The 24,889-nt window shown below is 39.3% G+C and overlaps 1 protein-coding gene across 3 annotated transcripts in view; it reads left to right on the top strand.

Moving 5' to 3' along the window:
- Window positions 1-24,889, top strand: part of LHFPL3 (LHFPL tetraspan subfamily member 3) — a 579,617-nt gene that overhangs the window by 339,747 nt on the left and 214,981 nt on the right. The window lies entirely within an intron of this gene.

Here is a 24,889-nt window from a genome sequence, read left to right as displayed (position 1 = left end):
AGAGAGAGAGAAAGAAGTGGAGCTCACTCGAAGCAGAGTTTGTGCTCACCTGAAATGGGGCCCGAGCTCACTTGAAGACGGGCTCAAGCTCACCCAGTGTGGGCTTGAATTCACAAACCGAGATCATGACCTGAGCCAAAGTCAGATTCTTTGGCTCTAGTGACTGAGCCACCTAGGCACCCAATTGTTTTAAATTTTAAATGAAATGTGTGATTTACCAGAAACACTCTTTAGACATTTTAAACTTATTCTCTCGCAGTTATCTCAAATAAGTCATGCCCATCAGTATTTAAAAATACTTTCCCTTTGGTTGCTTGGCCAGCTCAGTTGGTGGAGAATATGACTCTAGATCTCAGGGTCATGAGTTCGAGCACCATGTTGCACATGGAGCCTCCTTAAAATAAAAATAAAAACAATAAGAAGACTTTCCCTTTCACCTTGGTTTAGGTCTCAATTCCTCATGTAGCCTCTCTTCTGAAATCCAACCATGTTTGACTCTGAAAAACTGTTTATTGGAATGCCTATTCTTCCTATGTTAACTTCAGTATATAATATAAAATAATAACCTTGATCACAAACCCAAGAACTTACAGGTTTTCTTGTTCAACCTCTTGAGTTTATAGTCATTCTTGTTTACAGTGCTTGTGAATGTGAATCTGAAATGCTTTATGGATTTTAATTTTTTTATTTGTATTTTTAAGATTTTATTTTTTGAGCATTCTCTATACCCAACGCGGAGCTCCAACTCACAACCCCAAGATCAAGAGTCACATGCTCCACTGAAGGAGGCAGCCCAGTGGCTGGATTTTTAAAACAAATTATTTTAACTGCATGCTACAAGACCATCTCATAAAGAGAATCTGTGTGGATTTCTCCTTTTTTCTCAACATCTTTGGGTGACCCGTGTTAGCATTCCCATCTAGAAAGATTTGAACTAGTATCTGGAGGGCTTTCGCTAAAGAACACCATGCATCAGTTCTGGCTGGAACTCCCCATCTGCAGAAGAAGCCAAGGTTCATTCATCCTTCACTGAACATAGAGCCAGGCTGCTGATTACAAAGGAACCATGGCTATACCATCTAGCTAGAGAATTCATATACAACATGCAGAGCTATAGTCCTTTACCCTACGACCAGCCTTACTGTCATGGGGAAACCAAGGAGAGTTTGCACATATGCCAAAATTTCCCAGGTGTTAGGAGAATAAGTTTGGGAAACTCCATATTTTATGCTGAAAGAGAACAGCTAAGAAAACTAAAAGAGCTGGGACTTCAATGGCATATTACAAAGACAAATTTATACTTATATTTTTTATCACAGAAGCCAATGAAGGATCCTCATCAAGAACCTAGACTCTTTCCATAATCTGTCTCCAATATCCCCTATGGCAAAAGTCAGTAAACTTTTTTCTTTAAAGGGTCAGATAGTAAATATTTTAGGCTTTGTGGGCCATGCTGTCACTTGGAGTTCCTCAGCTCTGTAGTTGTAGCAGAGAAAGCAGCCATAGACAACTAAACATAGCTGTGTTCCAATAAAACTTTATTTATAAAAACAAGTGGCAGGCTAAATTTGATCCACGGGCTGTATTTTGCTGACCCTTGCCTTTAAATCTCAGAATCTTCTCAGAAAAGGTGAATAACACACACTCTTTACTGAGTCACCTTGCCCTGGAAGTGTCACACATCACTTCCATTGGTGAGAACTAGTCTCCTGGCTTCATCTAGATGCAAGGGTGCCTGGGAAAATGTAGTTCCTGTCTGGGAAGACACTTTTCTCTACATCATGGAAGAGAAACATGAATCCTTCACAGACATTTAGCCATCTCAGGCATAGGCATATCACACATGCAACTATTATACAACTATTCAGGCATACACATATCACACAACAACTATTCTGCTGGTCCTATAAAAGGAATGCATGTTGAATTTCAGATTTCTTAAAAGCAATACTATTCATAGAAATGAATTTTAGCATGTAATCACTAATTTACTGGTTATGAATTTCTTGGCCCAGTCTGCTCTTATAAAACTAGTTTTTAAAAGAGGTAACTCATTCTGTATTAGAAATAATAGATTGTATTTTTATTGAAACACTGTTTTCTGCAAACATAGCATCTAATGGAAAGTGGTCATTTGTGTATCTATAATTACATGTTGGCTTTTCTGTATTGGTTTCATCAGAATAATCAGCAGGTGGGTCCATCCATGAAGACATTGAATTGTTTCCATAGTTGAAGTGCTTTCTTCAGAAGGTGAGGAAAATAATGGTTCAGGGATTAAAAAGCCAGCAGTACATTCAGTTAAAAAAAATACAACCATAAAAATTTTTTTAATTTTAAGATAAAATTCCAGGAATTTCTTTCTTTTTTTTCTTAATGTTTATTTTTGAGACAGAGGGAGAGAGACAGAGTGTGAGCAGGGGAGCAGCAGAGAGAGAGAGAGAGACAGTCTCACAGAATTTGAAACAGGCTCCAGGCTCCAAGCCCTCAGCACAGAGCCTGACGTGGGGCTCCAATGCACTAGTGGTGAGATCATGACCTGAGCCAAAGTCAGACGCTTAACCACTGAGCCACCCAGGAGCCCCAGGGTTTTCTACACTGTAGTTTCCACGGTAACTTTCACTCTTGTATGTCCATAAACTGTTTTGTGTAGCTACAAAGATATTCTATCAAGACTGCCTTGTGTCCAAGGCAGCAAGAGCCACAATTATAGACACCACAGTTCACATGTATCCCTTTTTCATAACTTGTCTGAAAGAAAATGTGATATTTTTCAGCTAAGCTTTACATATGTTTTATCCCTGTTCACAAGTGAGTTATTTCAGATGCATGAGGAAAGAATGACCTATCTCTGATGGACTTGTGGATAAGGAAAGAATAGATCCTCTGCTTTGTTTTCGACTTTTTCCAGTGCCTAGATTGACAGGTGTCTTCATAATCTCTTACCTATCAGAAAAAACTAACTCAGACAGTGTGAGTAGTGAGTTCTCCTGCTGCTCATCAGTTCTGTCCCCCTCTTTAAGTTTTCCCTCTGGGTACAAAGCTACAAACCGCCAACTCATTGCAGGTATACCTTGATTTACCTTTATAAATACTATGTAAAATACTCTATTACAATTTCTAAGTAATTTTTGGTGAAACCTTTTTAAACACGAAAATTCCCAATGCAAATATCCCCTCCTACAATTGTCCATTTGTGTGTGTGTGTAGGGGGGAGTCCTTAACTGGCTTGCACAGCACTGGTACAAATGAGCACATAAAGGTGTTTTATGTGGCTATGCTCACATCCTTGTAATCACAAATCACTTTCATGCTCCCTGCCTGTATTAAGCATCACAGGCTATGGGCCATTGCTGTCACTTTATAGATTTGACTTTTCAAGGCTCACAACCCAAGCGCCTGCGTTCATCCTCCTGGGTGCCTATGCCTGTAATTTAAATTAGCTGCCCCAGCAGGATCAATGTCATCTGGGTGATGAACTTGTGGTCAGCTTAGCCAATCTTCCTGTGAAGCCTTGTATTGGATCAAATACCAGAATAACTAATGTTAGTTATTCCTTTAGTGTACAACATTGAATTTGTCAAAATAGCTAAGAGTAAGTAGTAACTAAGGTTAACACACAATTATATGTGCAATTTACAACTTAGAGGAGTAATTAAATACAAGGAAAAATTATGAACTTTCCACTATCTGGTTATATAGTGATACTGAATTTTGCTTCAACACTAACAGTTATGTGAACTTGAACAAATTCTTTTAAATTTAACTTCTTTCAGTCTTCATTTCCTCATCTGTTAAAAAGGCATTAATAGTCCCCATCTATTTAGGACCCTCTACATGCTAAGCACTGAAGTAGTTGTTTTACATCTATTATTTAATTTATTAGTAATAACAACAAGCAGTGTCTTCTTATATCCATTTTATAATTTGTTAGAAATTGATGTGTGGGTTTCCTTTTTCTCTATCAACGTCCCTGTTTCTTTTGAAAGAATTATACCTTTTGACTACTACTTTTATAGATGATGATGACGGGACTAAGGAGCTGTCGATACAAACCAATGGAAGAGTGTTTTATTTTTTCCTTTCTAAATTTCCAAGTACATCCTTTGTTGTTATTGCCAGTATAGCAGTAGTTATGATGCAAACCTCCTGAGGGGGGGGACACCTAGGTCAAACATGCAGCCAGCAGGCACAGGAATGGCCAAACTGGTGGGTCAGTGGGTTGGTTTTCTCTGGCTGTATCCCTTCTGACTCACCAGTCCCACGTTAACAAGATGCTAAATGTTTTTAATATCGTCCCATGATAAATGATCTGGGCTTACAGAGCCTCTCCCTCCTATTTGCACTAACCATCGCGTCTGCTAAGTTCATGTTTCCCCTTCTGGACTGAGGACTTCTGGAGGTCAGAGTCCATGTCCTCATTTATCTTTGCGTGGTTGGCATGGTGAATGTGACTGGTACATGTTTGGATAAATGGATGAGTGACTACAAAGTAAATGATATGAAACCAACACTCAAATGAAATCTGCAAGGTCGATGGCTAGAAAGTGGCAGCACCAGCTGTGTCTCTTCTCCCCGCCTCTTACACAGTTGAGGAGGGAGTTGCCATCCTAAGACCATGGATGTGGCTAGCACTTAGTAGGAACTCAAAATGTTTGTTTCTTTCCCTTCTCCAGCGAAGTATTGTTCAGTGTCTCAGTCCTCCACCCTTATTTTGGATTCACAACTTAATCTAGTCTTGGCTTTTGTGCTTTCACAAAAAGTACACCCTTTCAGTTCATCCTGAACCCTCAAAGAGTTCCTGGGTTTTTTCTTCATCTTTCTTCCTCCTCTGCCATTTTGGTTGATTCCTGGAGTAGCTTTATATTCTGCCCTTCTCTTTAGAGCAAACAAACCCTCAGGATTCCTGCAACTTTTTCTCTCCCCAATTAGTAAGGGAAAATATATGGTCATTTCTGTGCGTGACTCTCTCCAGGCTGTTCTTTATTTCTAACCTGGGTGAAATAATTCTCCTGCTTTCATTTAACCTTAAATGTTTATCCTTGGTAGCTATTGCTCACTTACTGATTCATTTTCATTTACGTACAAATCCATTATGACATCCAGCAGACCCCGTGCAAGTTCACAGCTTGCCCTCTATACATACTTTGAAAAGTCTGGGAATTACCTGGAATCCAAACTAAATTAGAATTTAATTTTTTAAAACACTTGAGCAAAATATAAAAAGTTTATACATAGATTCAAGGCAACTTAGCCACATAAGTATAAAGTTTTGGAGAAACACTAAATTAGCATTATTTTGTTGGTCTGCCTTAAGAAGTTCTAAAATAGGATATTAAGTATAAAATTATTTGCTTTTTATCTATGCTACATGTTCTTACCTAACACTTTTGGAGGGTCACTGGTTTTATGTAATCTTCTGATTAAAATGGCTGATGTGCGATCAGAGATCTTTATAATCAAAGGCAACACACAGGGAACCTTCTGGCTGGTAGTTACTACTCATCTTTGCCCCTTTGCTGCATGAACTGCATGAAATTTTATCTCAAATGAAGCTAGATGTAATGCTTTTTGATGTTTTCCAAAAGAAGTGTGCATTAGATTGAAAAAAAAAACCACTTTGTTTCTCTTTGGGGAAATAAAACATTCAGGTATGGAACAATGAGACAACAGTACAGAAGAGAGAATCTGGTGGAGTCAAGACTGCCTGCTAGAGATTCTGAGTGCCGTGTGAGTTTAGAGACATTGCCCATAGGAAGTGTGGAACTGATGGTCTGAAGTCAGAGTATCCATCCTCATTTAGTGGCAGGAGCTCAAAACTGAATGACAACAGTAAAGGCAGATATCTCTTTGTTTTGAAGCTAGAGCCTCAATTAGACCTGAGAATGGAATTGAAAGCATAGCACCTTTAACCACTCTGTTAGAACTGTATCTACATGATTCTTCTTGCCCATCTGTACACTCCATCAAACAGTATTGCTTCACCCATTTGAAAAGGGAAGAAAGTGGATTGCTAAAGAGGATTTCTGCAGGACCATTCAGACCCCTGCTGGGAAGAGACCAGCGGGACATGCGCAGTCTTTCAACCGGAACTTCATGGCTTTTCTAGGATCAGTTAAGAGGGAAGAAGTTTCAGTACCCCAGACAGAAGCATCTTCCTGATGAGGAAAACCTCCAAATACACGGTTGTAATCTGAGAACCAACCATGTGTTCTAGAAGCTCTGATGTCTTCATTCTGCTCTGGTTAGTTCTCACATACTCAGTCTTACTGTCAGTCGCAACATTCAGCAAAGGAGATCCGAAACAGAGTGAAAAGTTCGACATTTTAAAAACACTCCACAAGGAAATATGTGTGATTATTTTATTAAATTTGAAACGGGCAAAGGACTTTGTATGGCATAAAAGCAGTGGAATAAACCGTGGGACAAAAATATTGATACACATGACAACAGACAATTTAAATATTTTTTATGTTTCAGAGGATATTGTAAATAAAATTTCAGTGCAAATCAAAATTAGGAGAAAATGTCTCCAGTGAAGGGTAATTGTATCCAAAATATAAATCAGTCTTTTAAAATAATAAGAGAAACACTAAAAACTTGAAAGAGAAAGGAATCAAAGATCTGAGCAATTCATAAGGGAAGAAATGCAAATATACTCATTAAACAAACACCAAATGTGTAGCAAGGTTCCATACTAGGTCGTGTAATACAGCACAAAGAAAAGACCAAGTTCCTGCCCTCGAGGAAAAAAAAATATTCTGGTGTGGAAAGACCATCAATAAGCAAATTTTAAAAGTAAGTAAGTAAGTAAAGGGGCACCTGAATGACTCAGTTGGTTAAGTGTCCAACTTGATTTCAGCTCAGGTCATGATCTCACGAATCATGGGATCTCACATCGGGCTCTGTGCTGACAGTGTGGAGCCTGCTTGGGATTCTCTCTCTCCCTCTCTCCCTCTCTCTCTCTCTCTCTCTCTCTGCCCCTTCCCCACTTGTGTGTGTGTGCTCTCTCTCTCTCAAAATAAATAGGTAAACATTTATTTTAAAAGTAAGTAAATATATGTGTGATGGTGATAAGTACTTTGGAGAAAAAGCAGAGGAGGGTAATAACAGATTCCAGGGGTTGTAGGCTTATATACCTTTCTAAGGAGGTGAGTTTTGAGCAGAGGGAAGAGAGGGCACTCCCAATTAGATATCTAAAAGAAGAGCTTTCTAGAACAGAATTGCAGATGCAAATGCCCTGGGGCAGAGAGTACTTCATGTCTTCAAAATAAGAGCCACTAATGTGACTGGGCATAGTCGGCAGAAAGGAGGGCAATGGGCAATGAGATCAGAAAGGCAGCAGGTGGGGCACCTGGGTGGCTCAGTTGGTTAAGGGTTGGACCCCAGCTGAGTCTGACTTCAGCTCAGGTCGTGATCTCATGGTTCGTGAGTCCGAGCCCTGTGTCAGGCTCTGTGCTACAGCTCAGAGCCGGGAGCCTGCTTCAGATTCTGTGCCTCCCTCTTTCTCTGCCCCTTCCCCACTTGCCCTCTGTCTCTCTCAAAAATAAATATTTTAAAAGATTAAGGAAGGAAGGAAGGAAGGAAGGAAGGAAGGAAGGAAGAGAGAGAGAAGAAAGAAAGAAAGAAAGAAAGAAAGAAAGAAAGAAAGAAAGAAAGAAAAAGAAAGAAGAAAGAAAAGAAAGAAAAAGAGAAAAAGAAAAAAAGAAAAAGAAAGGCAGCAGGTAGGAGCAGGCCATGCAGGGTCTTGTCTGCTACTCCCTGCCTTTGCTCTGAGTGAGATGTGAAGCCCTTTGAAATTTTGAGCATAATGGTGACATAATGTAGCTTAAGATTTAAGGGACCATTGCTCTGCTTGCTATGTGGGAAACATGTGGAGAGGACAAAGTCTGAAGCAGAGGAAGAAGTTAAGAGTTGCTGTAACAATCCAGGTAGGACATGAAGGTAATTTGGGCTAGGATGGTAACAGGAGGGGTGGTGAGAAACCATTTTTGGATATATTTTGGATCTATTTTAAAGGCAGGGTCAATAGGTGTTGCTGAAGGATCCAATGTGGTGTGTGAGGGAGAAGAGTCTCAAGGGACACCTGGGTTTTTTGACCTGAGCAATAAAAGCGATTTGCAGCATGGGGGGATCCGTGGGGGCAACAGGTTTGAGAGGAACACTCAGGAGTTCCCTTTTAGACAGACTACATTTGAGTTGTCCCTCCAGAGCTGATGGATGCATGAGTTTCCAGTTCAGAGGAGAAAGGATGCACCGTGGATAGATACTGGGAGTCATCAGCATAAGAATGTTTTTTAAAGCCTGAAACAAGGTGGGATGATGTTTGGCTAGGTGCCGAAGAGGTAGAGAGGAGAAAATTTGTCTGGGACTGAGCCTGGGACACCGCAACATTTAGAGCTCAATTGATGGGAGGAGACAGCAAAAAACCCTGGGAAGTGTAGAGGAGTAGCCAGTTATGTCAAATTTTTGCTTCATGGTTTCCTCCATTGCTTTTATGCTCACCGAGTCATTTGGTGCTTATAAAGTGTCCTCCACTTCTGAGGACATTGCACATGAAATCTAGTAGCAAAAACCAAGACTGGGGGAGGTCTTTGAACAAAGGGTTAATAACCCTGGTATGTATAAAACTCAAAAATCTCTAAGAGAAACACTAACACTTCAGTGGAGAAAAGACTTACACATATGAATAAGTGTGAAGTCAGGAAGTCATAAGCTTGATGTTTATCATCGTTTTCTTTTAAAAAATTCATCTTAAAAAAATTTCATCTTAGGCTTCCAAAGGAGTGCAAAACATAATATTTTAAGTACATAATGTAATTTAAATGCAAAGATACAATAATACAAAGTCTCATCAAGAAACTTGCCATATCATGTGTTTATGATGCACATATTCTTTTTTGGTAGAAAATATTTCATCAAGCATATCTGGTATTTTTTATTCCCCTTTATTTTTTTAAGTGTTTGTTTATTTTTGAGAAAGAGAGAGGGTGCAAGTAGGGAGGGGCAGAGAGAGAGAGGGAGACACAGAGTCTGAAGCAGGCTCCAGGCTCTGAGCTGTTAGCACAGAGCCTGATGCGGAGCTCGAACTCAAGAACCGCATGATCATAACCTGAGCCAAAGTCCCACACTTAACCGACTGAGCCACCCAGGGGCCCCTCACTTTTTAAATTGAAATATAATTAACATAGAGTGTTATGTTAGTTTCAGGTGTACAATATAATGATTCAAAAATTCTAAACATCACCTGTTGCTCATCACAAGTGCACTCCTTCATCCCCATCACCTATTTCACCCAAACCCCACCCGTTTCCTCTGGTAACCATCAGTTCTCTGCAGTTAAGTATCTGGGTTTTTGTTTTTGTTTTTTGTCTCTTTTTTCTTTGGCTTGTTTCTTAAATGCCACATATGAGTTAAATCATATGGTACTTATCTCTCTGACTAACTTATTTCACTTAGTATTATACCCTCTAGGTCCATCTATGTTGTGGCAAATGGCCAGATTTTATTCTTTTTTGTGGCTGAGTAATATTCCATAGTATATATACCACATCTTCTTTATCCATTCATCTATGGATGGATGCTTGCTTCCATATCTGAGCTATAGCAAATAATGCTGCAATAAACATAGGGGCACATGTATCTTTTCAAATTAACATTTTCATTTTCTTTGGGTAAACACCCAGTAGTGGAATTACTGAATCATATGATAATTCTGTTTTTAATTTTTTGAGGAACCTCTATATTATTTTCCACAGGGACTGCACCAATTTGCATTCCCACCAACCATGCATGAGGGTTCCTTTTCCTCCACATCATCATCAACACTTTTTATATCTTGTCTTTTTTATCCTAGTCATTCCACCCGGAGTGAGGCAATATCTCATTGTGGTGTTGATTTACATTTCCCTCAAGGTTAGTGATACTGGGCATCTTTTCATGTGTCCACTGGTCATCTCTATGTCTTCTTTGGAAAAATGTTTATTTGGATCCTGTGCCCATTTTTTAATTGGGTTATTTGTGGGCAGTTTTGTTGCTGAGTTGTATAAGCTCTTTATATATTTTAGATATTAATGCCTTTTGGGTTAATGGATATACCATTTGCAAATATCTTCTCCCATTCAGTGGGCTATCTGTTTGTTTTGTTCCTGGTTTCCTTCACTGTGCAAAAGCCTTTTTTTAATGTAGTCTCCATAGTTTCATTTTGCTTTTGTTTTCCTTGCCCTAGGAGACTTATCTAGAAAAATATTTCTATGGCCAATGTCAAAGAAATTATTGCCTATACTCTCTTCTAGATTTTTATGGTTTCAGGTCTCCCGTTTAGGTCTTTAATCCATTTTGAGTTTATTTTTGTGTATTATGTAAAAAAAATGGTCCAGTTTCATTCTTTTGCATGTAGCTGTTCAGTTTCCCCAGCACTAGTTATGAAGAGACTGTCTTTTTCCCACTGTATATTCATTTTATTTGGGGGCCAGTATCTCTTATGAACATAGATGCAACAGTTCTCAACAAAATATTAGCAATGTGAATCTAACAAATACATTTAAAAAAATCATTCATCACAGTCAAGTGGGATTTATTCCAGGGATACTAGGGTGGTTCAATATGCACAAATCACTTAATGTGATACATTAACAAGAGAAAGCATGAAAACCATATGATCTTCTTAATATATGCAGAAGAAGCATCTGGCAAAGTACAATGTCTACTCATCAAACTCGCAACAAAGTAGGTTTAATGTGAACATACCTCAACATAATAAAGGAAATGTATGGAAAATCCCACAGAGAACATCATACTCAATGGTAAAAAGACTGAGAGCTTTTCCTCTAAGATCAGGAACAAGGCAAGGTCTACTCTTATAACTTTTATTCAACATAGTACTGGAAGTCCTGGCCACAGCTATCAGACAACAAAAAGGAATAAAAGGCATCCAAATTGGTAAAGAAGAGGTAAAATTTTCACTATTTGCAGATGACATGGTACTATATATAGAAAACCTGAAAGACTCCACCAAAAAACTGCTAGAACTGAAAAATGAATTCAGTAAAAGTCAAAGGATACAAAATTAATACACAGAAATCGGTTGCATTTCTATACACTAATAATAAAGTAGCAGAAAGAGAAATTAAGAAAACAACCCCTTTTACAACTGCACCAAAAAGAATAAAATACCTAGGAATAAATTTTTGTAATTTTTTTAATGTTTATTTTTGAGAGAGAGAGAGAGTGCAAGCAGGGGAGGGGCAGAGAGAGGAGACACAGAATCTGAAGCAGGCTCCAGGCTCCAAGCTGTCAGCATAGAGCCTGACGTGGGACTCAAACCCATGAACTGTGAGATCATGACCTGTGCCAAAGTCAGACGCTCAATCAACTGAGCTACCCAGGCACCCCAACCTAGGAATAAATTTAACCAAGTGAAATACCTGTACTCCAAAAACTATAAAACATTGCTGAAAGAAATTGAAGAACACACAAAGAAATGGAAAAACATTCCATGCTCATGGATTGGAAGAACCAATATTGTTTAAATGTCCATACTACCCAAAGAAATCTACAGATTTAATGCAATCTCCTCAAAATACCAACACCATCTTTCACAGAACTAGATATCCTAAAATTTGTATGGAATCATAAGCGATCACAAATAGCCAAAGCAATCTTGATAAATAAGAACAAAGCTGGAGGTACCACAATCTCAGATTTCAAGGTATACTACAAAGTTGTAGTAATCAAAACAGTATGGTACTGGCACAGAAATAGACAGACACATGAATCAGTGGAACAGGATAGAGTCCAGAAATAAGGTAATGCGTATATGGTTAATTTCTCTATGACAAAGAAGGCCAGCATACCTGGTATTTTTTAAAAATCATCTCAGAGCCACATTACATGAAGCAAACCATCTTAGAAATTCCCTTGGTAAAGACTTGGAAATGTTTAACCTCAGTAATAAATAAATACATATGAATGAAATATAACTTTGCCCTTACCAAAATGGCGAAGAATACAAAATAGAAAAAAATCCCAGAGTTGGCTAGGAGATACAAAAATGGTCTTTCTGAAGTAGAGCTGTGGGGTGTGTATTTTGGTACTGCATATATTTTCTGGTGTTGGTTTGTATCAAAAGCCTGAAAATTTGGCATTGTCTTTGACTCAGCAGTCCCAGCCTTAGAAGTTCTGATTCTTTAAATATACAACGGAAACAATAATTGATAAGGGCAAAGATTTAACCACAAGAAGGTCCACAGCATCCGTAACAGAGGTGGTAAAAATTTGGGAACCATAAACAATACAGAAATATCTATATGACAATATACTATGGAACAATTAAAAATGATGTCATACGAGCACTGGGTGTTGTATAAAAGTCATGAATCACTGATTTCTACTCCTGAAACCAATATTGCACTGTATGTTAACTAACTAGAATTTAAATTTAAAAACTGATGTCATAAAAGTAATGACATAGAAAAATGTTTCTAATATAGTGAAATTGTATGACCTATTTCTGTTTATGTATGCCTAGAAAATAGACGGAAAGAAAATACACCAAACTGTCATGTTCATCTCTTGGTAGTATGAGATAAATGATTTTAATTTTATTAGATTTGCCTGTTTCAAGTTTTCTACCATAAATTTGTTAGTTACGTTGGCACATGGCGCAATTTCAGAAGAAAAGGCTAGGAATTTTTCACCAAAATAACACAGAAGCAACATTCTAGGGCAGCACATCCACTTGAATTTGCTACGATGCAGGACCCCTGGCTGGCTCAGTCGAGTAAGCATCTGACTCTTGATCTTGCCTTAGGTCATCATCACATGGGTCTTGGGTTCCAGCCCTGGATCAGGCTCCCTGCTGAAAGCATGGGATCTGCTTGGAATTCTGTCTCTCCCTCTCTCTGCCCCTTCCCACTTGCACTCTCTCTCCCTCTCAAATAAATAAACAAACTAAAAAAAAAAAAAAAAAAAAAGAACTTGCTACAATGCTAGAAATGTTCCATATCTGTATTGTGGAATGCCATAGCCACGTGTGGCTACTGGGTACTTGAAATGCAGTTAGTTCACCTGAGAAACTGATTTTTCATTTTAATTAAGTAAAATTTACAGAACTACATGCAAATAATAGCCACTGTATTGGACGATGGGATTCTATGGCAGATTGGCACGGCACAGAGAAAAGATCAGCAGACCTGGTTCAGTGTGGGAAGAGCTCTGGATTAGACCAGATCTGAGATGATCAGCCCCCATTGGAATTAGTAGAATGCCCATCAGTTTACTAGGAGAAATTGGAAGCTTATTTCCAACCCCAGTGAATAAAGTTAGATGTGTATAATTTAGGTGTAAGTTAACTGTAATGTAAATGATAGAGCGTTCTCATTCCATAATGTAGGCTTTTTCTTAATTGATACATTTGGTTGGCTTTATCTTACTTTATATATTTGGTTGTTGTCACAAAATTTGTAATTAAAGTACTCTTCCAGACCCTGGAAAAGACAGAATTCTGGACAGAGTGAATGCTATCCTAATATTTTAGGCACTATGCTGATATCTAGGAGCAGTAAACAGCACTCCTTATCAAAAGTTGCTTTTTAAATAGGCTTATACTACTCTCTGCATGTGTGACATTTCAATTTAAGAGCTGCACATGAAGAAGTATATCCTATGATGACCTCTTAAAAGACGAAGGGAGAAGACTCTCTCTTTTCTCATATTTTGTTTTGTGGCTTATGTTTTAAGAGCTATTCTCTTGGAGTTAATGTGCTTAAAAGCTTCCAAAAAATTTACAATCTGTTTTTATCTAGGAAAAAAGGCACAGCTCCTAATTCCTCTTAACCAGGATTATTAAATTTTACAGCACTTAAGGTAATGTAACGATTATACTCTGATGGGAGAATAATGTTTTAAAAATAATGAAATTATGGCAGAAGCATTTCGATATAATTATAGAGCCATAATAAAAATTTCAATTAGCCTTTCATCACACTGCAATTAACTGTGCATTTAACGTTAGTTCGGCCATAGGCTTCACTTGTTTCTTCCTTTTAAAAAATAACATATGATTATTTTTTTGTTTTGTTTTGTTTTCACATTAGTCTGAGAGGTCTCCTAGAAAATTAAATTAAAATCCAACCAAGTTTTCTAAAAAATAAGCAAAAAGTGGAAGAAGATATACTTCAAATGATCATAATTCTAATTTAAATTATATCAGTTATTGATTGCTGTGTGACAAGTTAACCCAAAATTTTGCCACTTGAAACATGTGTGAGTCACAGTTTCTGAAGGTGAGGAATCCGAGAAAGGCTTAGCTGGGTAGTTCTGGAGCAGGGGTCTCATGAGATGGCAGTCAAGCTGTCCGCCAGAGCTCGCGCGATCCGAAGCCTTAACTTGAGCCTCCAAGTGGAGGATCCACGTCAGTATGGCTTTTGGCAAGAAGCCTTAGTTCCTTACTGGGTTTTGGCAGAAATGGAGGCCCCAACACCAGGATCTTGCCACGGGACTGCTTGAGTGTCCTTTTTACATGGCAGTTGACTTCCTCTAGAGTTAGTAATCCAAAAGAGAAAGCCCGAAGCCTCAAGGTCTTTTATGGCCCAACCTTGAAACCACGTAGCGGTACCTCTGCCTTATTCTGTTCATGAGAAAAGTCACTAAGACCTACCCATATTCAAGAGGGCAGTAACGAAGCCATAGGAATGTGTGTACTCGCTTTAAATCGAAACATCCATGAAATGCAAACAGGAGAAGGCAAAGCCATACTTAGAACCCAAATAGAACTTAAGTGCGAGGAGGTCCACAGCCAAATGTCAGATTTGCCTATACTTTTCTCCCCTTGTTTCTTGGAGTTCTGCTAGGCAGTACTTGCAATTTTGTGCCTGACACATTTTTCCCATGAAGAACGTACCTTTGTGAGATCAACAGTCAAAAAAAAAAAAAAAAAAAAAAAAAAAAAAAAAAATTCACGCTACCCTCTGTTTTTTAAGAATTCTAAGAGGCTCACTGTGAAAGAAGAGCTCAAAGAAAACTCAGGTGGTCTCTCAAACTCGGAAGGAAGAGGGTCCAAAAAGGACCTTGGTGGGTGCTCTGCAGCTTTGGTTTCCCTGATAGAGACTTTCTGTTTGCAGTAACCCCTTGCCCTCTGCGTTCCCCTCCCTGCATTCTTTCCCTGGTGATCTCGTGCAGTTCGGCACGGTTCACAGTTTTATCGCCAGCCGGACTTCTCTGTGATCTTCAGACTTGTACATCCAGCTGTTCAACATCTCTGCTGCTTTGACTAATTGGCTTCTCAAACCTACCCGGTGCAAAGCAGGATGTTTCCTTCAGAGTCATGGGGCAGAAGAAAAGCAGGGAGATAAGCGTGCAGCGCCCTGAGGCCTGAGATAACCATGCTCCCCCTGGCAGCGGGCCCCCTTTCTGCTCATACGGTGCCGTGACTACTCAGTCAGCCCGCGTCCGCCGTTGGCTGTGCCGCTGCCTGTGGGTCGATGGAGCTACATCCCACTCCTTTGGCAGCAAGAGTAAGTTCCTAATTGGGCTCCACGCTGAAAACAGATTTGCCCTATTTGGATGTCGTAGCACTTCCTATGTGACAGCGTTCATCATCCCGTCATCCCCGATGGTGGCAGGAATGCTTGCCAGCACCGGGGACTGCTTGTTCATCATTTATGCCCAGGAGTTTGTACGTGACACGAGCAAGGTATTCTGATTGTGTGGTTTGAGGGTACTTGAAGTCCTTTTACACACCCCCAAATACCTCCTTTTATCCCCCACATACCTCCTTCTACCCTCCCCACCCCCCATACCTCCTTCTATCAAGTCCTACCATGAATCAGTCATGCCTCAAGGGCCTTGAAAGTAACTCCCCCTGCACGACCTAACACTACTGGAGTCCTTCCAGAGAAGTTGGACCAGAGATCTGTTGTAGGTTTTGGTCCATAGTTTTCTTTTTTTTAACGTTTTATTTTTTATTTTTGAGAGAGGGAGAGACAGAGCATGAACAGGGGAGGGTCAGAGAGAGGGAGACACAGAATCTGAAGCAGGCTCCAGGCTCTGAGCTGTCAGCACAGAGCCCCACACGGGGCTCGAACTCACTGACTGCGAGATCATGAGCTGAGCCGAAGTTGGCCACTTAACCAACTGAGCCACCCAGGCGGCCCGGTTTTGGTCCATAGTTTTATGGGAAAGAGTATTTACATTACAAAACTACACATTAGCAGGGACAACTTCATATGAGATGCTTACTGTCATCACTGAGATGTTGCTTGGAAAAACCAAACACAACAACAACAACAAAACACAAACAGATAAACCTGATTTGATGGAGGTGAAGGAAGAAGATAAGAAGGGAAGCTTGGGAGTTCCCAGACAGGATGAATTCTGCATGAGAGCCAAAACACAGGAAGAGAAACATCTGAAGGAAGAAAAGTCAGTCTGGTTCTAAATGTTTCTTGACTGAATGAGCCACTGGCTCAATGCATAGAGCTATATAGTCTCTATCAAACCTCAGCCAAGCTTAAATCTTTCAAATGTTGTTATTTCATATAGAAAAATAAATATATAGGGGGCACCTGGGTGGCTCAGTTGGTTAAGCTCCTGATTCTTGATTTCAGCTCAGGTCATGATCTGACGGTTTGTGAGATTGAGCCCCACATCGGGCTCTGTGCTGACAGTGTGGAGCCTGCTTGGGATTCTCTCTCTCCCCCTCTCTCTACCCCTCCTTCTCTCTCTCTCTCTCTCTCTCTCTCTCTCTCTCTCTCTCTCTAAAAAATAAACTTTAGGAAACAAAAAAGAAAATGAAATATATATTTGAAAAGATTGTCTTATAATGCAATATAGCCTCTTTCCCAGTGTATTAATAATGATTCTTTAAGGTATTAAACAGTCATTAAAGGAAAGACATTGTTCTGCATGCTTAACATACCTTATTGGTTTGTTGGCTGTTTTTCTTTTGTTTTTGTTGTTGTTTTTGTTTTCTAGTATACCCCGGTTTTTTCCATCTTATTTACTGCTCTCTCCCTAAACAATATCTAAAATGGTTCTTGGCACAAAGTGTTTGTTCCAAGATTATTTATTGAAAAAAAGAAGGTTAAAGGGTACAAACTTCCAGTTTAAGATGAATAAGTTTTGGGAAACTAATGGACAACATGGTGGCTGTAGTTAACAATACCGTATTATATACTTAAAGTTGGCAAGAGAGTTGATTTTATTGCTCTCGCTACAATGGTTTAAAAAGTGGTAATTACTGGGGTGCCTGGGTGGCTCAGTCCAACGTCCAACTTCAGCTCAAGTCATAATTGCATGGTTCGTGAGTTCAAGCCCCGCGTCATACTCTGTGCTGACAGCTCGGAGCCTGGAGCCTGCTTCAGTTTCTGTGTCTCCCTCTATCTCTGCCCCTACCCTGCTCACACTCTGTCTCTCTCGCTCTTGGTCTCAAAAATAAATAAACGTTTAAAAAAAAGGGTGGTAATTATGTGAGGTAAAGGATGTGTTAACTATTCTTTTTTTTTTTTATTTTTTTTTTAACGTTTATTTATTTTTGAGACAGAGAGAGACAGAGCATGAACGGCAGAGGGTCAGAGAGAGAGGGAGACACAGAATCCGAAACAGGCTCCAGGCTCTGAGCAGTCAGCACAGAGCCCGACGCGGGGCTCGAACCCACATACCGCGAGATCGTGACCTGAGCCAAAGTCGGACACTTAACTGACTGAGCCACCCAGGCGCCCCGACTATTCTTATTGTATAATCATTTCTCACTATATACTGTTAAATAACAAAAATCTGAGTAAATTGTAAAGATCTAATTGGCTTTATTAATCTACTCATGAATCAGGCAGCATCCCACCTAACAAGTAGAGGGGAGCTCCAGGGGGCTACAGAAAAGGAAAGGTTTTTAAAAGTAGAAAGAGAATAGATAAAAGGAAATTATTAGCAAAGAATCCATTGTTTTAGGCAAGGTCAACCTCCTAAGGGGAAGAGAATGGGTCTGTCAGTCAATTTCGTAGTGCTGACTAGGAAATTTCCATGGTGACTGGTGAAAGGTTACATTTTTGGGGTGTTGGAACTGCAGTTAGGCTAGGTATTAAGTCTTAGTTTACAGACTAGGGGCCTTAACCTAAGTGACACCATTTTGGGTCCGTGGTTTTCTTTTTAACAATACGTGTATCAAATCATTTTGTTACACACCTTAAACTTACACAATGTTCTATGTCAATTATATCTTAATAAAGCTGGGGAAAAAATGATGAAGGAAGCAAAACAAGGAAGGAGGGAAGAAGGGAAGGAAAGAAGGAAGCAAGGAAGGGAGGGGGGAGGGAGGAAACATAATCACATTTAATCCCCACAGGGTCTCGTTTACCCTCTTTTACAAATAAGGATATTGAGGCTTATAGAGGTTAAACCACATAGCTAACAAAGGCTTTGATTCCCACATGTATTCATTCAACAACTATCATTCTTCTAACCTTAAAAAAAAAAACAATATTTGGTCACATATAGACCAGATCCCACATACATGGTCCTGGTTTAGATTCTCATACACCTCTGTATAACTTGTGCACAATACTTAAATACCTCAAGGTAAATCCCAACTCAAGGTTAATCCCATAAAGGATTTGGAGATACTGTGTACAATTAGCTGGATAAGGATGATAATAGTTGCCACTCTTCAAGATAAATTAGTGGATTAACAAATTAATAGTTACAAAAATAAACAAAAACAAAAACGTGAAAATATAATGAACTACATAATTGCCAAGCATTGTTATTAGCAGCTTAACTAGCTATGGGAAATAATTCAGTAGGCTAATGTTTTTTATGTGTCTGTTTTTTACATGCATTTTAAAACAGCCAGCAAAGTAGAAAGGTACTGTCCTGTCCATTTTTGTATTAGCTATGTGACTTCAGACCAGAGACACCCCTCTGTAAACTCTTTTATTTTTAATTTTTTTTAAATGTTTATTCATTTTTGAGAGAGAGAGTGAGACAGAGCATGAGTGGGGGAGGCCCAGAGAGAGGGACACACAGAATCGGAAGCAGTCTCCAGGATCTGAGCTGTCAGCACAGAGCCTGACGCAGGGCTCGAACAATGAACCGTGAGAACATGACCTGAGCCGAAGTCGGACGCCCAACCGACTGAGCCGCCCAGGGGCCCCTGTAAACTCTTGACCCTCAAAGTGGCATCCACAGATCCCAGCACAGTCTTCACCTGGGATTTTGTTCCAATGCAGAGTCCAGGCCTCACCCCAGACCCACTGAACCAGAATATGCATTTTAAGATCCCCAGGTGACTCCAGATAAACATTGAATTTGGGAAAGCACAGCTCCGGGTCTCAGTGACCTCACCTAGTAAAGTGTGAGACTTCACGTGCCCAACAGAGTACCTGACAGTGCTCAGTAGAATTTTGTTTTTTATGCCAGAAGCTCCTATGATAACAGTAACCTTGAAACCTCGGGGAAGACCAAGTATTCTGGCACTACAGGGTCAAGGTGAGGGTCTGGCTTCACGGGGTCCTGGAATGCCAACTGGAAAAACCATTTTGGGGATAAGTATGCCCTTTCCTCTGCTCAAATATGTATTTGCAAGTTTATTTTTATCTGCTGAACTGCTGAGCCATTGTTAGGATTTGATTGTGTCATGTGCTTTGACATTGATTTTAATATATAGCAGTTTGAATTCAAGGTCCTATTCAGATGGGGATTTTTTTCTTCTGATGGTGCTCATTTACGTCTAAGTATAAAAGTAATACATGCTTATTATAGTTAAGTTAGAAAACACAAACCACTGCTGCAGACAGGTGTGTATTTCTTACCAGTCTTATGTCAAGTAAAGGCGGGATTGTACTGATGAATTTTGTGACCTGATTTTTCTACTTGTCCTGAACACTTTCCCACATTATGTTATTTGAAGATAATTAGATGGATCTCTATTATTTAATTTTGTGACTGTATCAAAATTTAACCACCTCTAATTGAAAAGATATATAATTTCTAACTTTGTTTACTATTTAAATTATGTTATGATGAACAATCTTATTTGTAGTTAATGATTGATGATTTCTTACTGTTGGGCCCACCTAAAATTTACTGAGTCAAAGGGTATTTGATACTCTTACTTTGATATATAGCATATCAGTTCATGGTCCCAAAAGCAGTTTAAGTACTAATCTAAATACAAAGTCAACTAAATCTAGAGTTAGTGCACGTTTTTAAGTTTCTGCTAATTGAGGGCAATATAATGATAGGTAATTATTTTGATTTGCATTCTTTGTTCCTTAACTTCAATATTATCACCAAGTTACAAAAAACAAAAACAACTATCAAAATTCCACATCTCCTTTATATGATTAATTAATCTATGACAAAGGAGGCAAGGATATACAATGGGGAAAAGACAGTCCCTTAAATAAGTGGGAAAACTGGACAGCAACATGTAAAACAATGATACTAGACCACTTTCTAACACCATACTCAAAAATAAACTCAAAGTGGATTAAAGATCTGGAGTGCCAGGGTGGCTCAGTCTGTTAAGCGTCTGACTCTTCCAAAGCATAAGAGACTGTTAAAAACTGAGAACAAACTGAGGGTTGATGGGGGGTGGGAGGGAGGGCAGGGTGGGTGATGGGTATTGAGGAGGGCACCTTTTAGGATGAGCACTGGGTGTTGTATGGAAACCAATTTGACAGTAAATTTCATATATTAAAAAATAAAAAAAAAATTAAAAAAAGAAGAAAAAAAAAAAAGCGTCTGACTCTTGATTTGGGCTCAGGTCATGATGTCACAGTTTATGAGTTCAAGCCCCACACTGGATTCTGTGCTGACAGTGTGGAGTCTGCGTGGGATTCTCTCTCTTCCTCTCTTTCTCAAAATAAACTTTAAAAAAGGGATTAATGACCTAAATATGAGACCTGAAACTGTAAAAGTCCTAGAAGAGGACACAGGCAGTAATTTCTCTGACATCGGCTATAGCAACATTTTCCTAGCTCTGTGTACTAAGGCAAGGGAAACAAAAGCAAAAATAAACTATTGGGACTCTACCAAAATAAAAAGCTTTTGCACAGCAAATGAAACTATCAGCAAAACAAGCTACTGAATGGGAAAAGATATTTGCAAATTGTATATTCAGCAAGGGGTTAATATCCAAAATATGTAAGAACTTCTACAACTCAACACCAAATAAAACAATCCAACTAAAAACAGGGCAGAGAACTGAATAGATATTTTTCCAAAGAAGACATATAGATGGGAAACAGACATATGAAAAGATGCTCCAAGTTGCTAATCATCAGGGAAATGTAAATCTAAATCACAATGAGATATCACCACCTCCCACCAGTTAGAATGCCTGAATAAAAAAGACAAGAAATAACAAGTATTGGTGAGGATGTGGAGAAAAAGGAACACTCATGCATTGTTGGTGAGAATGTAAATTGCTATAGCCACTATAGAAAACACTATAGAGATTCCTCAAAAAGTTAAAAATGGAAATACCATACTCTCCAATAATTCCACCATTGATTATTTACTCAAAGAAAAGGAAAACACTAATTCAAAAAGAAACAGGCACCCCTATGTTTATTGTAGCATTATTTACAATGGCCAAGATATGGAAGCAAACCAAGTGTCCGTCAATAGAAGAATGAATAAGGAAAATGTGTGTGTTTATGTGTCTGTGTATCATATGTATATGATAGAATACTACACACCCATAAAAAGGATGAGGTCATGCCATTTGAGACAACATGGATGGACCATGTTTAGAGGGTATTATGCTAGGTGAAATAAGTTAGTCAGAGAAAAAAAAATATAAGTGGAATCTAAAACAAATGAATAAACAAAAGCAGAATCAGACCTGTAAATGCAGAGAACAAATTTGTGGTTACCACAAGGGAGGGCTATAGGGGATTGGGCAAAATGGGTGAAGGGAAAAGGGAGATATAGGCTCCAGTAACGGAAGGAATAAGTCATGGGAAGTCAAAGGCACAGCATAAGGAATATAGGCAATAATACTGTCATAGCGATGTAAAGGACGGATGGTAACCACACTCGTGAACATAGCATAATGTGTAAACTTGTCAAATCACTAAGTTGTACACCTGAAACTAAGGGAACATTGTGTGTCAACTATATTGAAACTTAAAAAATGCTTTTTAAAAAAAGCCTTTATAAACAAACAAAAATTCTACAGCTCTTTATTTCAATTTGGGAAGAATTGACATTTACACAATAGTCTGATTAGCCAAGATCTTGACATTCCTATTTATTCAAATTAAATACTTCATCAATTTTTTTGGTTGTTTAGTATATGCTCCTGTTGTTGACAGAACTAATTCTCTCTCTAATGTTTGTGAAAATGCATATCTACATTTAGGGGTAGAATTTAGCCCTGTTTGCCCTATAATAAAAAAAAAATGCCAAGATTATTTTTTTAAACTTTAGTTTCTAGAACATAGCGCTAGCTGCCAGCTTAAGTCATGGCTCTGGATTTAAGTTTTGCTTCCTATCAATTTCATTTCCCATATTGTTGTAGTACTAAAATTAATTCATGTTAAAGAATTTTTTCTTACTTAAGTGACATTCAAGCTGAATCACCCAATCCTCCTATAAATAATGAGGTTAATACAGTTCAGAGTTTTTCAGAGCTGAGTCCCAGAACCCCCTCTCCCAAGGGACTTTCTCAGGTGAAGATGAAGAGGTAGGATTTGGGATGTCCCTTGCCCTGACCTAACCTCCAATCTCCCCGTCAACTAGCTCAGCTCAGAGCTCAACACAGCTCAGCTTTTTAATTATTTTTCATACCATGCACCTGATTCAGATTTCCTTTGAACAAAAGATAGTGTAGTTAAAATAAATAAACAGAGGGGAATGGAATGGAATGGAAGGGGATAGGATAGGATAGGATAGGATAGGATAGAATAGAATAGAATAGAATAGAATAGAATAGAATAGAATAGAATAGAATAGAATAGAATAGAATAGAATGCCACTGGTCCTTCCATGTAAAAGAATTGGATTCTTGCTCTTTGAAACATCTTTAATATTCCTCTGAGGGATAGATTTGACAAAGACACATTTTCAGGGGAACTTTTTAATTTATCTTATAGCCAAATACTAACAAAGATCTTCCACCTTACAACTAGAGAGTATAACATGAGTGGAACATTTCTGGTTTTAGAGCTTGCAGCTTTCCTGATTGGTTGAGATTATATAATGCTCCACCCCACCCAGAGATGGCATTTAAATACAAGAATACTAACAAAGAAGGCACTTTAAGCCAAGTTCCCAATTCAATAGAACTTCTTCATCTTTTCTGCAAACAATTGCATACCAGGTGGAAGTCTTACCGTGCAACACTGATATAATAAATGTCACATTTATGTTCTCTCTCTAAATCTAATGTGGTCTACCATGAACCCCAACGGGTAGGAAATTTTACCTCCGTTCTGGGTTTCTCTCACCAGAGGTAAACAAACGTCCCAAAGGTTCTTACAAGGTACAGAACTGTGGCTCTAAGGGCTCTCTAATCAAGGGGTCAGCTTCTTCTGTAAAGGGCCAGAAAGTAAATATTTTAGGCTTTACGGGCCAAACTGGTGTGCACCTGCTGTGACCTTTTAGAAACCAGCCATCGACGAGAAGCACATGAACAAATTAATGTAGTTGTGCCCCAATAAAACTTCACTTATGGACACTGAAATTAGAACTTCCTGTGACTTTCATGTGTAACTGTGTCGGAGAAACCTTAGTCCTCCTCCTGTGTGTCTCCTTCACACATGACTACCACACTCACAACAGTTCTGATACCAGACGTGTGGGGGTTTCCCCACACCAAGCAATTCTATGACACCAGCTGGGTGTCCTACAGTGTAACTCAAATCTGAGGCTGTGCATCAGATTCCACAGATTGAGGGCTCAGTCCCTGATCACACTGTCCCTCACCCCACTTCAGATGCCAATCACAGTTCACGTTGTCACCTGTGCTTCTGACTGGCTATAAATCAGAGGTTCTCATGACCCCCTCTTCAGGTTCAAGTAACTTGCTAGAGTGATTCACAGGACTCAGGGAAACAGTTTATTTACTCTTCACCAGTTTATGTATAAAAAGATGTGGTAAAGGATACAGATGAACATCCAGGTGGAACCGCTGGGTAGAGCACAGTTTGGGGCGGGGCTTGGAGCTTCCACGCCCCCTCCGTGGGCCACACCCCCGATGGCTCCGCGTGTTCCACAACCTGCAAGCCTTCTGAACCCTTGTACTTTTTGGATTTTTGTGGAGGCTTCATTTCTGGAGGCATGATCCATTTCCAGCCTCTCTCCTCCCTAGAGAATGGGGGCTGAAAATTCCACACGTGCAGTCATGGTTTGATCTTTCTGGTGACCAGCCCCCATCCGGGAGCCCACCAAGAGTCACCTCATTAGAGCAAAAGACACTCGTATCACCTGGGAAATTCCAAGGGATTTAGGAACTCAGGGACTCCGTGTCAGGAGCTGGGGTCAAAAACCAAATAACTATGGGGCGCCTGGGTGGCTCAGTTGGTTGAGCATCTGACTTCAGCTCAGGTCATGATCTCACACTTCGTGGGTTCGAGCCCCACGTGGGGCTCTGTGCTGACAGCTCAGAGCCGGGAGCCTGCTTCGGATTCTGTGTTTCCCTTCTCTGCCCCTCCCCCGCTCACGTTCTGTCTCTGTCTCACTCTCTCTCTCAAAAATAAATAAACATTAAAAAAAAAAAACCCAACCAAATAGCTAGAACAAAAGATACTCCCAGTGCTCTTATTACTTAGGAAATTACAAAGGTTTTAAGAGGTCTGTGCCAGGAACAGGGGGCAGAGACCAATAAGAATTCTTTCTATTATCTTGCAGTCAAAAGATACTATTATTCTTTTGATTTCTTTTCAAT

The sequence above is a fragment of the Panthera pardus genome, unplaced genomic scaffold (assembly GCF_024362965.1).
Source record: "Panthera pardus isolate Hobbes unplaced genomic scaffold, ASM2436296v1 HiC_scaffold_8, whole genome shotgun sequence".
Taxonomy (NCBI): domain Eukaryota; kingdom Metazoa; phylum Chordata; class Mammalia; order Carnivora; family Felidae; genus Panthera; species Panthera pardus.
Note: the sequence above shows the minus strand (reverse complement) of the source record. Positions and strands in the feature narration are given on the sequence as shown.